The sequence below is a fragment of the Oryzias melastigma genome, linkage group LG23 (assembly GCF_002922805.2).
Source record: "Oryzias melastigma strain HK-1 linkage group LG23, ASM292280v2, whole genome shotgun sequence".
Classification (NCBI taxonomy): Eukaryota; Metazoa; Chordata; class Actinopteri; order Beloniformes; family Adrianichthyidae; genus Oryzias; species Oryzias melastigma.
This window is the reverse complement of record NC_050534.1, coordinates 3715918-3732609: the sequence shown is the minus strand read 5'-3', so window position 1 is coordinate 3732609 and position 16692 is coordinate 3715918. Positions and strand designations below refer to the sequence as shown.

The 16692-nt window shown below is 36.8% G+C and overlaps 1 protein-coding gene across 2 annotated transcripts in view; it reads left to right on the top strand.

Annotated features, from left to right (window-relative positions):
- The window catches only part of nav3 (neuron navigator 3), a 435160-nt gene that overhangs the window by 37990 nt on the left and 380478 nt on the right, over positions 1-16692 (top strand). The window contains exon 1 of one of the 2 annotated variants that reach the window (XM_036210350.1): positions 12026-12218. The exons of the other annotated variant lie outside the window; for it this stretch is intronic. The gene's annotated coding sequence lies outside the window, so the exon portion shown is untranslated. Of the gene's footprint in view, positions 1-12025; positions 12219-16692 lie in introns of those variants that run through there. 2 annotated transcript variants of the gene reach the window in all.

Sequence of the window (16692 nt, the reverse complement as noted above, 5' to 3'; positions counted from 1 at the left end):
TGGTGGAGACCAAGGTACGGAGCCCCTAAAGGGACATAGAAGAAAAAAAATTGAAGTAAAATAAAAATCTAGTTACTGACTGATGTGCAACAGATACTGGTGCACACCAGGTAGTATTTTTGTTGGAATTCTTTATTTTCACTTTAATTTTTAGAAAACCCTTTTTTTCAGTTACTATCTGGTGCGCACCAGTCACTAACCAGAACATTATTTTTTCCTAAAATATTGAAGTTAAAAAAAACAACTTCTGGATAACTTTTTATGTATATTTAGGTCTTTTATTTATTTATTATTATTTTTTTAACCTTAATTTTTTTTTAATTCGATACCTCTTTATGGGCTTCATACCAAGGCAATATGGAGCAGAAAAATCATTTTTTTGTGATTTTTTTTTTCTTTTTCTTTTGTTCTTTTAGGTAGCTAAAGTGTTGGTAGCCTTAGCAAAATAAAAAATATGTATTTTTTATATATATAAGTAAAATAATCCTTATGGCCTTCAAATTCTGAGAACATACGTCTAACATCAAATAACAAAAATAGATTTGAGTTGACCAAATTTATTTAAACCCGTTCTGTTGTACCAGACCAACAAAACTACTATTTACAAAGGAACATTTTCAGAATGAAACATTTGCTGCCAAAACTAATGTCATCCTGGGTAAAAAGTTAGTGTTTAAAAACAGTAGAAGCTCTGTTTGACAGTGCTTTAGTTAAAGTGCTGCGTCGAGTGACAAAGGTGTCCTTTCATCTGCTAAGCTCCATTTTCCCTCCAACACTCGCCGTTTTCCCCTGGAGTGAATTTCATCAGGTACTCACACAAACCAAAGAGGACAAAGCGTGAAGACCCGTCTGTTAAATAAACTTTAATTTAAAGTGCATCAGACTGTAGAGATTTTTGCAATAATGATATATACTACACGATATAGAAGCTTATGTTAAGAAACATTAGCATGCTAGCTAGTTAGCAGTTTGTTTTTGTTAAAACAACAAACTAAACAAGCTCAGTTGACTGTTAAAAGGTTTATTCCTTTGTGTGAAAAAAATACTTAAAAGTCATAACGTTGGCATTTGACATGCAGTATCTGTGCTTCATCCGGTCTGATGCAATCTGAGGCTGAGTTCACGTCAAAACGGTCTCTAAGTGTTACAGAAGTCCTTGAGGGAATGTCCTCTGCAGCAGAAACTATTCTTTCATGGTTAGTGTGAAGTTTGACACCATGTAGTCATTACTGATGCATTACTGCTTAAAGATGCTGCTCTCAAATATATCACAATGTTTTAGTTAGTTTTTTTTTTAAATAATTTAACATAATAATACTACATCCCCCTTCAAAAAAAAGCTAAATTAAACAAATAAAGATCTAATTTAAAGGAAACATATATGAAGCAGATTTAAATACTTTTTTTCAACATAATTTACTATATATGGAAGTTACTCGAATAGCCTCTGAAACCAGACCCTTGTGGTTAACCAAGGAATTACATCTTTTCACCTTTTTTAGCCTTTGAACGCCTTCTTCATTATAGCCCCCACTGATAGGGGGCGCAATACTGAGAATTTGGGTATCGTTCTGATACAGTTTAATTACAGGCATAGTATTGCCGATATCGATACCGATACTTTAAAAAAAAATGTTTTATTGAAGAATTATCTCAGAAATGCAAGTATTTTCTGTATCTCTCCGATACCAATCCGATACTGATCAATATCGCAGATATTAATACCAGTATCAATATTTTTTTTCATTGTGGTGGATGTGACATAAACCTCAAAATCTCAATTGTTTTTAATTGCCATAAATGTTTTTTTTGTAAGTTTATTTTTCTTATTATTATTTGACAAACGTAAAAAACAGAATTAGACAATATTTTCAATTCAATGGAAAATAGTTTATTAAAATAAAAACTTCTTGAAATTGAATAAAAAAGTGAAGAAGTTAATGTAAAACAGTCTACAAACTAAAAGAATCAAGTAACTATGATACAAAAATAAATCAAAACGTTTAATGATAAAAAAAAACAAGAACTGGTAGAAATATAAACAATTTTTGACTTCTTAGCTTTGAAATGGAACAATAAAAACAGGTGAAAAGTAATGTGTCAAAAACAAATCAGTATTTCATTAGAGTAGAAATAAGGGAACAATGCATGCCGTCTGCATGAATATACTGTGAGATCTCGATATGGATATCTGTGGGCCGATACCAATACCAACTTGAGATTGACGCTATTGATATTTTGGATCAATCCACCCTGCACTAATTAGTATTCAAATCGATAAGTCTGATACACATTTTGACTTTCTGTTTGTATAATCAGCAGGATCTCAGCTAAAAGCCTATGGAGAGCATTACTACCCCAGAACATCACACATATAAAATGGATTGTTGCTGTTCACCATTATCAGATTCCACTGATTCGGTCAGGTGGATTGGCAGAGATTTTTGCACTGGATGCCCTTCCTGACACAGCACTGCATTATATCTGGGACAGAGACCCAGACGTGGACCCCCTTTTGGCTCAATAGTTAAACAATAGTGAAAAGTTTCTTCCCTGAGGACCCACACTGGATTAAGCTCATTGGGCCCCTGGTAAGTGAACCCCTAGTTTCCAGCGTTCTAGCCCTACACCCAACCAACCAACGGAGCTATTCGACCATTTCCTTTAATACGGAATAAGAGTGTTTTTCACTAATATCATCATTTTCAAGAGGTATTCATTTGTGTTCCAGCTAAATTCAGTAGGACAGAGCAAAACATTTTTCTTCTTTCTAATTTAAGACGGATCTTTAGTCATAATACATGTTGATCAGGATTATGCTATTATCCTTTTAATTAAATTCATTGAAACATGTACCTGTCTGAGCAAACGTTTGTTCTCCCTTAAAAATAGGTGGGTGCTCGTAAAATTGATCTCCAGAAAAACCATTTCATAAAAACCAGTATAGATTTTTATATAAACCAGAAGGCTTTTTGCAGAAAGTAGTTACTGAAAATGTTGAAGAAATTCACAGTAATTGTTGAAGCGATTTGCTGAAAATGCTAAGGCTATTTGCATAATACCTAAGTTGCTAAAGGACTTAAAGCTGCATAAACTGTAGAAAGTACACAAATAATTTTAAGAATTTCTTGAAAAATTGCAAAAAATGTTAAAATGCATCAAAGGTTTGAACTCAGAATTAGTCCAAAACCTCAGTAAATTCCAAATTATCAAAAAAATGCTAACATGTTGCTAAAATACTAGTTTTGCTCAAAATTAGCCCTAATAAAACTCAGTAGATCCCAAATTAGCAAAGAAGATAACATATTGCTAAAATATTAGCTTAATTTCAAATGAACCCAAAAAACTTAGTAGATACCAAAATAGCCAAAAAAAAACGCATTTTTCTAAAATATAAGCTAAACTCAAAACTATCCTTAAAAACCTCAGTAGCATTAATGTCCTTAACATGCTGAACATTTTGGTACCAAACTTTTAGAATTTGCATAGAGTGCACAAATATTTAAATACTTGTATGTAAAAAAAAATGTGTAAAGTTTGCTTAAAATTTCAATTATTGTGGAAAATTTCAATAATTAATTAAAATAAAAAAATGCATACATTAAAAAAAATCGTATAAATTGTGTAATATCTTAAAACCCATAAAATGTACGAATACCAAAAGTACAAGCAGGAACGTTTTGGTACCAAGATTGCAGAAATTGCTGAAAGTGTGATTGAGTTTTTCAAATAAAAAAACGTGCGGAGGAATAAATAAGGAATAACTAGAAAAGTTGCAAAGCTGCAATAATGCTAGTGTGAATGCTTTTTGCTGAAAGTAGTCGCTGAAGATGCTGAAGCTTTTTGCTGGTGATTTATATTTACTTCAATAGCTTAAGGGTTTGATGAAAATGCAATTTGCAAAATGTTAAATTTGCTAAAAACTTAAAATGTAATAAAAGAACTATGAAAGATAATGAAACATTTGCAAAAAAAAAATACATAAAAATCCCTCATACATGCCAATTTTGCAAAAAATATTTAGTTTGTTGCTTAAATATGAACTAAACTCCAAATTAGCCCAAAAAACCTCAGTAAACTAAATTAGTCAAAAATGTTAGTATGTTGATAAATTTTAGGTAAACTCCAATTTTTTTTTTTTTTTTTATAATGACCATAAAACCATAAAGCATAGCCCATGAATATACACATAAAGGCTTTTTGCTAATCTACTTAAAATGTTGAAATTTGAAGATTTTCTCATTTGTTTCCTATGAGGCATATTTTGCTCAAAGTTAAAGTTATAAAGTTCATGAATACCAAAAATACAAGCATTGATGTCCTGAACAAGCTGAACGTTCTGATACAAAGATTGCTGAAATCGCTGAAAGTGTGATTGAGTTTTTACATGCCGACCAACGGAGAGAAGCAGGAGAATCACTGTAGTTTGAATGCATAGTTAGCATTTTCTTCAGTGTAGCCTCATCTATCCCCTTAAAGAATGACCTAACCCAACAGTCCTGAGAGGATCTGTCTGTAGATTTCTGTTGTTTTCTGTAACAGATGTAGCACTAAACGCCACAGGTTCAACTGAATCTTGTTTCTCACTTTAAGTCGCCCTGCATAAGAGTCTCTGCCGAAAGACTACATTTAAATATAAATTGCTCCGTTGAGCTCCTAAAACTGCAGAGCTGGCTGCAGTCTGTTGCTCCGGGCGGCCTCTCTCGGATTGCACATTGGAAAACTATGATGAATGAATTTTGGCAAATTAGGCAGCTCGCCTCCTGTGCTTTGGGATTCATGGGGAACGTACTTAATAGGGGTTTCCATAGAAACGGATTCATTCCCCGCAGTGAGGGTGATTATACGATGATGGTCCACTCTGCAGTGGTCCACCTGTACTAGAAGGTTAAGGAGGGATTTTGGAATAAGTCGATTTTATCATCACATTTGCTCACGAAAGCAAAAGTTTTAATAACACAATCGAAAATATATAAGAAGGACGGCAATAAGAAGTCTATGATGTAGATCAGGGGTGTCAAACCCAATCGCACAAGGGGCCCAAATCCAAAACACACTTTAGGTCGTGGATAAATCTTTATTGAGCATTATAAGACAAATTTTAAACCAATAAAACCATAACTTTTTAACATAATTATGAACTAGATATGTAGCAATACCTGCAATAATGCTAGTGTGAATGCTGGAAGCTGAATTTAGCCGCTGAAGATGCTAGCGCTGATAGCTGAAGATGCTGAAATTAATAGCTAAAAATGTTGAAGCTGATAGCCAGATCAAATATTAGCTTAAAAATTAGCCTAAAAAAAAAAAGAAAAGAAAAAAACTTAGGTTAAAAACTAAATTTGGCCACTGAAGATTCTAGTGCTGATAGCTGAAGATGCTTAAAATTGATAGCTAAAAACTCTAACGCTAAAATATTAGCTAAATGCCAAATTAGCCTCAAAATAAAAAAGTAAAATAGTAAAATAAAACTTAGGTTAGCCAAAACAGCTAGCATGTAGTTGAAATATTAGCTAAACTCCAAAAAACCTTAAAAACAGAAAAAAGCCTAAACAAGCCAAACTCTAAAACAGTCTAGAAAAACTTAAAAAGAAAAGCTTCAATTAACCAAAAGAGCTAGCATATCGCTGACATATTAGCTAGACTCCATAACAGCTGTAATAACAACAAAAAAGCCTAAATTAGCCAAAACAGCTAGCATGTAGCTGAATTATTAGCTAAACTCCAAATAGCCTAAAAAATCTTTGTAAATGCCAAAATAGTCCAAAAAGCTAGCAGAATGACAATTTTCAAAACTTTAAAATTTAAACTTTTTAACATAATTAAGAATCATAAAAAGGCACTAATGTTATTCCAGAATAAATCAACTTAAACCTTAAAAAACTTTCAATATTTTACCCTCCAGAAAAATGTATTTAGTCAAAATTATACAAGTTAGAAATTGGAGCAAGATAACATCGAGCCATTAATAACAATAATATGAAATGATCTGGAGGGCCGGATCCGGCCCCCGGGCCTTGACTTTGACACGTGATGTAGTCTAATGTTGGATTACGAATGAAAAACTAGTTGGAGAGATACAAACCAAAGCAGAATCTAATGTTAGTCTTAAAAAAACCTTTGACATATTGTAAATCTGTCCCAGTTCATGCAATCACCATAAATCTGATTCTGGATCAGAGAAAAACAACACCTGAAGTGTCAAAATCCACTGGAATTACTTTAACTGCATCACCAGTTGAAGAATAATCAAAAGTCGTAAACAATGGAGCTAAAGCTCATAAGTTGAAGGGTTGAGGTGTTGCTTCTGAATAATATGAAGGTTGAACTCGCCGTTACCTGAACTACAGGGACGCCTTTATTGCATTTATGGCCTCGCCAGCAGGACATTCTGGCTCAGAGCCACGGCAAATAAACTACTCCCAAACAAGGGCGTTTAGGAGATCAGACCAGGACTGAACCAGAGGAAATGCAGCTAAAACGCTTCGCACGGCGTGCAGCTATTGACGGCCAAAAGGCCGGCGGGAACAGAGGAGAGGACGAGTGCTGCTGGAGATCGGCTCGGTCTCAGACTGCAGGACAGCAGGGGAGAATACATTTCCGTTTTTCCGAGTGGACATCTTGAGTCTTTGGGTGACGTCCAAACAGGCGTATGGCAGCAACCTGGAAGTGCTAAATAAGACGTATAGGCCATATGTAAGCTGAATGTGAATATGGATTTCCACCTGTTGGTTTTACATATCGACATGCAGAAATGAATAACATCTGAGCCACTTTTGGTCTGATCCAGTTATATTATGCTCTTTAATGTAACAAAGCAATGTAACAATGCTTTAGCTCCGTGTTGTCGATACATTGACGTATGGAACTTTGGAAAGAAGAGTTGACACCTCCTTTAGAAACCCTTCAAACGCGATCATCTCTTGAGTCTGCTCCAGAAGCGGAGGGATGTGCCGTTTCCTTACTGTCAGCACAAAGATGCCTGGCTGCTGCCGCTGCTGCCGTCTGAGCTAATTGTAGTCTGGAAAGGTTTAACGGTCGGCCACAAATACGGAGAATTACAGATATTCAAGCAGGAGGGAGTGAAATCAGGGAAACCAGAACAGAGTCCTCCACAGAAAAATGGATTTGCTGAATCATGCCTGCTGGCAGAGAACAACCAACTGAACTTGTTGATCTGGTGTTCTGTGAGAACTGCAGAATTCTGAATATCTTATTAGAATAACCATCTTACTTTGGTGTATTTTTTGTGTTCCCATATCTGACTTCTTCATAACTAACTCTTAAAAAGTTATTTCATTACTTTTGGTTTTACTATTGAAAATATTCATTCAAGTTCAGCCACTAATATTTGTTTAAAACTAACTTTCTTTATGTATTTTAACATTTTTTACATTTCTTCTGGACGTGTCTGTTGGAGGATCTCTAAGGTCAAACTTTAGGTCAGGGACTTTGGATTCCTGGGAAGTGCCAAGGTAAGAACAGCCTAATTACCCAGAGGGCCGGACACCCCTGACCTAAAGCCTCTTCAGACTTTTCTAGGTCTGCTTCCCCTGAAAGGACATGTCCTTAAATTTAGCTTTAAATTTGATGTGATTTCTCCCAGAAGTCCAAATAATCTTAGTTAGGTCTGAGTCACAACTGTCCTTACGGGTGAATATGTTCGGTCTGCGAACAAAAAAAGGCCATATAAATGGCCCGCCCATTCTTTTTGGGTCGTCGACCACTTGATGAACCACGGAACAAACATGTTCATGCACATTTTTATCTATGGGCATGCTGCAGGCGACAGGTCGTAGTCTATACATAAAGTAAGTATGAAGGTGAGACCCAGGCGTGTCATAAGAAGCCCTGTCCGCCAAGAAGCTCGTCAGTGCTGATCACATGATAAGAGTCTACTCCTTGTCCAATCCACGCTTTGTATGTGCAACCTAACAGTTAGACAATAGGATATTAGACAATCAGTTTGGAATTTGACAAACAAACTGTTAAAGACAAAATACTCTAGAAGACAACTTCTAGAGAAGAACTCAAGCACTAGGGGGGTAGGAAAAAATCGATTTGATAATGTATCATGACACTTCATTTGGCGATACTTGTATCGATTCAAAATGCCGACATGATGATATTTAATTAATTCATTTATTTCCCTTTTTTTTCTTATACTGAAAAAATATGTGATGGTGGAGTCAGACAATGTTAACTGTTATAGTAAATATTTCTTAATTTACCACAAAAAAAGTACTATGAATTTGCTTGAGTAAAGACAATTTGTCTAAATTAATTTCACCATTTCAATTTAATATTCAGGTAGAGTTTATTTCTTTGTCTTTTAAGTCATACTCTTTCAAAAAAGAATAGTGAAACATTTTTTAGGTATTGAATTGGGGTATAGCCCGATACATATCGCATCGTGATCCGAGTATCGCGATACGTATTGTATCGCGATACGTATTGTATCGCCAGACTCTTGACAATACCCCTAGTAAGCACAGTTGGGAATCTCCTGGAGAGTCAATTGGGTCAATCATGTCCTGGACCTGAACAAATGTCCGTTCACCCTTGAGAAAAGAAAAGAATGATATTTTTTGGGAGAAGTGTACTTCTCTTTGCATATAAAGTCAGGATTTGCTGTCGTGTGACTCTTTCGCCAGAGGGGTTTTTGGCTTTTTCCCTCCTTCTAAATGATCCTCATTTAGGGTTACGTTGGTTTCCTCTGTCAGACGATGCTCCCGCCAGAAGAAACATTGAGACACTGAGTAGTTTTTGCTGACTCCTTGGCGTCTTTGGTTTGCTGTTTTTGATATTCTGTCTATTTTGGTTTATCTCACAGAAGACCTAAGATTATTTTGTCAAAGTGAAGGATGTTTCTGATTAGTTAGGACGTCCTGGGATCCCCAAGTCAGACCACCTCTCGAAGACTTCTTTATATTTGAGATTGATGCGGTTCAGCTCCAACAGTCATTTAGTCATTTGTCTTGCATGACTCCTGGAGACATCTCTGTCTTGAACTACAGCTTGATTAAACTACATAACTACTCAGTAGAACCCAACGCGTGGAGAGTTATATAACGGAAATAAGAACAGATTTAAACGTTTTAAAGTATTCTCCAAAACGATAAAGTCTAGAGTTGCCACTCCAATCCTCTTTTCATCTATTTTGAAAGTGTTTATAATAATATAAAAATAATCTGTTGTTTTCTAGGACATAGTTTCTGTAGAGTGGCATTCGAATTTCACCTCTCAGTTGTTGGCAGGACCGTTGGGGCAGTGTAAGCCTTCCCACGCTTCCCATCATCCCTTTGTTTAGACTCTTACAGCTCCTCACAACTCCCTTGCTAGTATTACTCGTGCAACAAAAATGGCGAGAAATATTAGAGCTATCCAGACGTACAGAGGTCTGCAACCTGCGGTCTCCATGGTGGCTCTCTGGTTGAATAAAAATAAAATAATAGTCATTTTTAAAATAAAGATTACTTCAGTAAAATAGGTTTTTTGAGCTTCTGTCAAATGTGAAAAGAAAAAAATAATATTTTGAGAATTCTCGTTTCTTTCATTTTTGCTTTAATTCATGCCAAAAATAGACATAATTCATATTTATTATTAAAAAAAGAAGGTAACTAATGCAAATCCAAACTTATGTAAGACTAAAGTAAAACTATGCGGCTCCTTTTAGATTTTGATCAGTGGAAAATGAGCATAAGTGGCTTTTTTATTGTTGCCGACCCGTGATGTAGACCGAGATTCCAGCTCACCCGAGGAAAACAAAGACGTTCATGGATCTATTTGTCTATGAGTGGATTCATCAGAATGGAGCAGAGCGGGGAGGATGTAGCTTGGCGATTCACTCTGTTTCAAATGGCGTTTCTTCATCGTTTTGAACTTTTTGTTCTTTATTTTTATTGGAGTGGGTCTTGAATAGCAAGTTTTACTGACGCTCTTCATTGAAAGCTGTTCCTTGAATGTGTGAATGTAGCAAAGAAGCACAGAAATGACAGCGCTCCCTTTCATGGTTATGTCCTTCTTGGGAGAGAGTGATTTAAGAGCCCTCATCATCACGTCCAAACTGGACCGGTACTTCTTCAACAGAGAACCGCTTGGTCATTCGTTATGCTCAGAAGTAAAGTAATTCAAGGAAAAGATCAATATGAAGTCTGTGTTATTGGGGCCCTACCATGAAAATTCTACTTTTTGAGGTTTTAAATGCATTTTACTGTTCATTCCTCCCTATAAAGAACCCCAAAGGGACATTTTGATCCGTTGATGCATTTAAGAGTAATCCTGCACAAACATCTTCTGTCTGCAGCAGCCCCTCCCATAACCACGAAAACAAGCGGTTGGAAACGTGCTGACCTAAGATCGATGCCAACAGCTCCGTCCAGGAAGAGTCTGCTCTGACAGCTCCGCCCCCAGACTAACACAACACTGAATTGATCCCCTTATCCAGCAATAATCAGCAAACAAACGTTTCATTTTAGATGCAGAATACCATATATCTTCCAGTTGTGTCCTGTCTTCAATGAACTCCAGCTCAAATAGGTGTTTGTTCCTTTTACAGCAGTGGTCTACATTTGTTAATGTAGTTAATATCGATACACGCTGTTTTTTTGTAAAGAATTCATGGGCATTTCTAGGGCACTGAATTTTGGAATTGTAGATTCAGACAGCACTACAAAATGGTGAACGCACTATAGTGAGTAGTGAAGGAATTCAGACATAATCTGTGTTACGTTTGAAATTAGTGAGTCAGTGAGCGACTGAGGAAATGAGAGAGCAAGTAATTTTATTTTTTTTCAAAACACCTTTAATGCAAAAGTGCAGCTTTTCATCAGTTCGGGAGTTCATCAGAAATTCACCTCTGAGTTGTTGGTGATAAAGAGTAATTTTGCTCTCATTTACCATCCAACATCTGTTTACTCTCTCACCTGTAAGCTTACAGCTCCTCCCATCACCAACCTAACGTTCACGTTTCTAAATATGTCCTCCATCATTAAAAAACTGCTCCAAAAACACCGTTTTCATTAGAGTGGTGCATTCAGAGCGCTCATAAAAGCTTCCTTCATCCTCTGTTTTTGGTTGAGTGACTGGAGTCTCTTTTGTCAGAGTGAGGCTGCATTCACCCGGCTGCAGCACAGACTCAGTCTTTCATGTTCGTTTGTGTTTCATAGTGATGCCTTTTAAAAGGAAAGGCCTTGGGAGTGATTGACAGTGTATTTGTGGCCTGACAGGCGACTGTGCGCGGGGATAGTTGATTACATCGAGCATTTTGGAGCCTAAAGTAGGCCAGCTTTCTCTGTGGCTGATAGATTGGCCTCTTTTAAGCCCGACCCTACTGCTGCTGTAAAACAAACTGGTCTTACTGCTGCAACCTTTCTGCTTTTACTGCAGTAATAACTTTCCACCAGATGACAGCGTGCAGAGATTAGCTGAGAGGAAGCAGCAGCATAATGTGTCCTGACCAATGTGACGCTTGGTTTTATTTTTGAATCTTTATTTTTATTGTCCTTTTTACCAAAGTCTTGAAAGAATAGGTGAAAGCCTAAATATGAAATTTTTAAAAATGTCTTTAAATTAGCATGAATAAGAATACGTTTTTTTGCGTGTTATGAATGGCGGACAATATTATGAGAAATTTTACATAGTTTTCCTTTAGAATTCGTGCCTCTTTTTAAAGACCCACTCCAGTGAAATTGGTGTTTTTGATATATTCTTGTGGTATTCTGGTGATGGAGGACATATATTGAGAATTAGGAGTATTTCTGAATATTTCTTTGTTCAAATCGTGTCGGATTAGGAGTACAAAGAGCTTATATGTGATGTAGAAAATATACTAACTGGGCAACAAGCTTCCTGCTCCGCTCCATCCTGATATATCCACTTGTAGATAAATAAATGTCCCATTTGGTTCTTCAATTTTTGTTATAGTAGAGTTCGATTTATTGCACATTTATATAATCCCAACAAACGTGGTCCTAATGTTTGCAGATCACCGTCTCATAACTGACAATGATGAGTCTGACTACAGAGAAGACATCATCTAGAAACCATCTTGTCCTGAACATTGACAAGACAAAGGAGGTCCTGATGGATTACAGGAAGTCCAGGAGGACAGAACATGGTTCATTCAAGGAGAAGAGGTAGAGCGTAAGGACAACATCAAACTCCTGGATATTCACATTTCCCCCAACTTTTCCTGGACAGTGAACACCTCACACCAGGTAAACAAGTGGACTGACTCTTCTAGTCTGAATACTAGACATACTGTGTATTGGCAAGTATATGGCGATACAATATGTATCGTGATACATGTCTCGCAATACGATACATATTGCAATATATCCCAAGACTGTACCAGAACAATTTGTCATTTTTTCGAAAGAGTATGACTTAGAAAAAGCTGATCGGACCAATGAGACTGAACAATTAACTCTTGTTTAAATCTTGTTTTTCACGTGTGGTGTAAAAATAGTGGTCAAGGGTTTAGGTGAAAAAAAAAGTAATGAACAAAAATGTATATCACGATATAAAATATTTTATATCACGACAACGATATATCTCACAGTTGTGATTCTGAGTAGAAAAACACACTTTTGCACAAGATTCTGCTAGAATTACGCCAATTACGTCAACTGTTGAAGAGTTATCATAACCAAAACAATACAAACACTAGAGCTAAAGCTCCGATGTTAAAGCATTTTTTTTTCTCAGAGCTAAAGTCAGTGAGCGGAAGTTCAGTCTCATTTTTTTAACGGATAAAGAAGTTCTCTTTAGTTTTTCTTTGAAAACAGGAAACTCCACCGACATTTTATTTTGAAGATTTGTTTACTTCTGGTGAAAGTCGCGCAGCACATTTGGCTTTAAAATCAAACATTGTTCTGTATTCCAGAGCAATAAATGGTTTCTGACACTCTACTATATTTATAAAGATCACAAATCAGAGATGTTAGAGTCGTGAATTTTCGGACTCAAATTTCCGGAAGCAGACTGTCAAGGGAAAAAAGTTACATATGTAACTACGGTTCTATGATAGATTGTCCCTTATGTGTTCTTCTTGTGAGAAGTGTTTGTCCCGAACCTGGTGACCCACATGAGGCTATACAGTCACGACCTTGAGAGGTCAGAACACTCTCAAAATACAAAGAAGGAAAACTAAAAAGCAGTTTTAAAGCCTGAAGTTTGTGAAGCAGTCCGAGTATTCCAGACCAACCCGAGGAGAGTGGGAGCAAAGAAAGGGTCTGACAGGAAATGAAAAAAGGATTTTAGGGCTTTTCTGAGCCTTAGACCCGTTTTAGCTGGTTATTGAATAAATAACTTGTAGTAAATCCCAAACAGGTTGGTGGTTTACCAACCTGCTTTCCTTCTGTCAGCATTAGATCAGCTCTGCATGGAACAAACAAAGAACATTTTGAGGATTGAAGGTAAATTCCACTTTTGGCTCAGTTTGAAGCAGACTTGTGGGATGGATAGCTGGTCATAATGTGCTGGTGAAGAAACTCTGACTTTGTTGCCATGAGGGATAAAATGACATCAATAAAGGTGTACTTTTCTAAAGACAGGATTGGTGGAGTAATTCTGTAGTGGTCACTCGATGAAATGATCTCTTGGTTGGAGAAGGTGGGCATGTTCCAGTTTGTTAATTCATATTTTTACTGTTGCAATATTTGAAGGAATACCATTCAAACTGTGAGAATTTATAATGAAATGCCAAGTGAGATATATACAGTAAGGTTTATTGACGCACTCAACTTTATGAATCACCCAGTTGTCATAGTGACTTACAGGTTTTGATTCTCAGTTCCAGATGTCACAACCCTCCTGTATTTCTGAGTACATTACAAACCAGAGTGAACAGCTTTGATCTTTAGTTTCTGCTCTCGTTTGCTAAGTCTTAGGTTAGCTTGTATGCTCATTCATACGTCTGATCTCCTGCAGATCTTGTTGGGTCGAAGCTCCATGACTCAGCTGTTTGTTTGCTTCTCTGTTAGTTCCTGTTTGCTCTGTGAATAACAGGCATTCGTTCTGTTAGATGTTCTACACCATGTGTCAAAGTCAAGGCCCCGGGGCCGGATCCGGCCCTACGGGTCATGATATCCGGCCCTCCAGATCATTTTATTTTATTGTTATTTATGGCCCGATATTATCTTGTGCTTATTTTCAGCTTGTATAATTTTGACCAAATTTATTTTTATGGAGAGTAAAAAATTGAAAGTTATTCAGTGTTTAAGTTGATTTATTCTGGAATAATATTTCTGTCTTTTTATTCTTCATAACTATGTTAAAATGTAACAGTTTTAAAGTTTAAAAAAATTCCATTCTGCTAGCTTTCTGGATTATTTTGCCATGTACTAAGATTTTTTTTAGGTTGTTTTGAAGTTTATATGATATTTCAGCCACATGCTAGCTATTTTGGCTAATTTAGGCTTTTTTTCCGTTTTTTAGGCTATTTGGAGTTTAGCTAATATTTCAGCCACATGCTAGCTGTTTTGGTTAACCTAAGTTTTTTAGGCTAATTTGGCATTTAACTAATATTTTAGCTGGCTATCAACTTCAGCGTTTTCAGCTATCAGCTTCAGTGATTTCAACTATCAGCACTAGCATCTATAGCGGCCAAATTCATCTTACAGCATTCACATTAGCATTATCGCAGGTAATGCTATATATCTAGATCATAATTATTTTAAAAAGTTATGGTTTTAAAGTTTCAAAAGTTTAGTTTTAGAGCGTTCAATAAATGTTTATCTTGTTCGGCCCGCGACCAAAGGTGTGTTTTAGATTTTGGCCACTTGTGCGATTGAGTTTGACACCCCTGATCTACACTGACGTGTTTTAGCTTTTGCCGTCTTTTTGCTGTGGGCAGCAGACAAGCCCCATGCAGCTGTGATATGCGTAGAACTGTGACATGGAACACAAATGGTCAGAGAAGCCGTTGGTTGGCTGTGGAGTATTTAGTAGATCCTCTGAGGCTATTGGAGCTGCTTCATGACCATCTGACTGGAGAAAAGCCTTGTGGGAACATGTTTTGTCTCGTTGAATTTCTCAATGGATAGTTTCATCTTTGAGGTTGCTAGTTCACATTTACTTGTTGTTTCGAGTCATCTATATGGATTGAGTCGCAGTTCTCTGTAACTGATTCTAATCATCCAACAGGGCATCAAAGGCAGAAGTCACATGATGTGACTTTACGGATGTACAGGTGGGAATTTCTGTAGAAATATATTGAAATAAAACAAATCTGGCCAGTCTTGCAGAGGACCATATTGTTTTCTGTTTATTTCAAGTGACTTTTTGTGCTTTTCTGAAAAGTTACTGTAGTCTGACCATCTGCTGATCAATGTTCCTCTCTAGTCCTTGTTAGATATCAGGTATTAGTTTTATTTAGAGTTTTAAAAGCCTGTATGTTGATTTAATTTTCCTTTTTTTCATAAGCGTGGAGTGATGGAAGGGAAAGTCAAACTCACACTACTAACAGTAAGCTATTGATAGTGTGAAAACTCAGTGGATGTTGTAAACATAGTGTTTGTTTCACTTCACAGCTTTTTGTGATGCTGAGGTAATTGTATTGGGATGACAGGAGGCAAAAACGGCAACATTTAATAAAAAATAAAAATTAAACATGAAAAAAACCACAGAGAAACCACTGAAACAGACAGCTGCAGACCCATTTACCAGGTGTGAGGGTACTAGGGTTTCTAGACAAATCCTGTTCCAGGCGGACACCCAGACATCATCGAGAACGTTTGCAGTACAAGACCATGTGACCTGGACAATGCAGCAATGGACTACTGTCCTGTTCATTGACGAGTCTTCTTGCATAGAAATGATGGTCGTCTGCGTTGTTGAAGAAAGCGAGGTGAACATGGTCACCAGGGTTCACTTTGGTGAAGGAGGAGCAACAGCCTGGAGAGGCATCACCAGTCAGAGAAAAACCACCTTGTATATGGACCAATCACTGCACGTTCTTACCTCAGAGACGCCATAGAACCATCATCATCCTCCAATTCCACCAGAACATTCCCAACTTTCTGTTCATGGATGATATTATTCCACCAGATGGTGCCAGAACTGTCACATCTAGACTTCAGGAAGTGGGAGTGGCTCATATGGTATAACCAGTAATGACCTCGGACCTGAACTCCATAGAGCGAGTGTAGGACCAGCTGAAGCAGACCCCACACCCAAGTGACCTGGTAGAACTGCATGTAGGACTTGTGGAAGAGTGGAACGCCTCAGAACAACATCATGAATCTAGTGAGAAACACAAAATCTTTAACATACTTTTCAACGGTGCAAACTTCTTTTCTTCTTCAGAAACTCCTGGAATTACATTGATCATGTTACCGTTGAACAGTTACAGTAAATCAAAAAACATAAACACTGGAGCTCCGGTGTAAAAGGGCTAAAAACAGTAAAATAGCTTCAGTTTTAATATTAGTAAAACATCTCTAACCTTAAGAGGAAAGGATTCTCTCTGACATTACATGAAATAAGATGTTTGCAGAAACACTTTGTTTTTGTAATGTTATTCAAATCTTTTTAAGCCGTCTTGCTTTTAAACAAACTCAGATTTCTTTCTACCGGCTTGCTTCCTTGTCCTTCATATTGCTGTCCACAAAAGCGCCTGTGACCACTTCTTCAATTTATTGCTTTGTCCTGGAAGGGAGTGGTGTAGTGTGTGTGTGTGTGTGTGTGTGT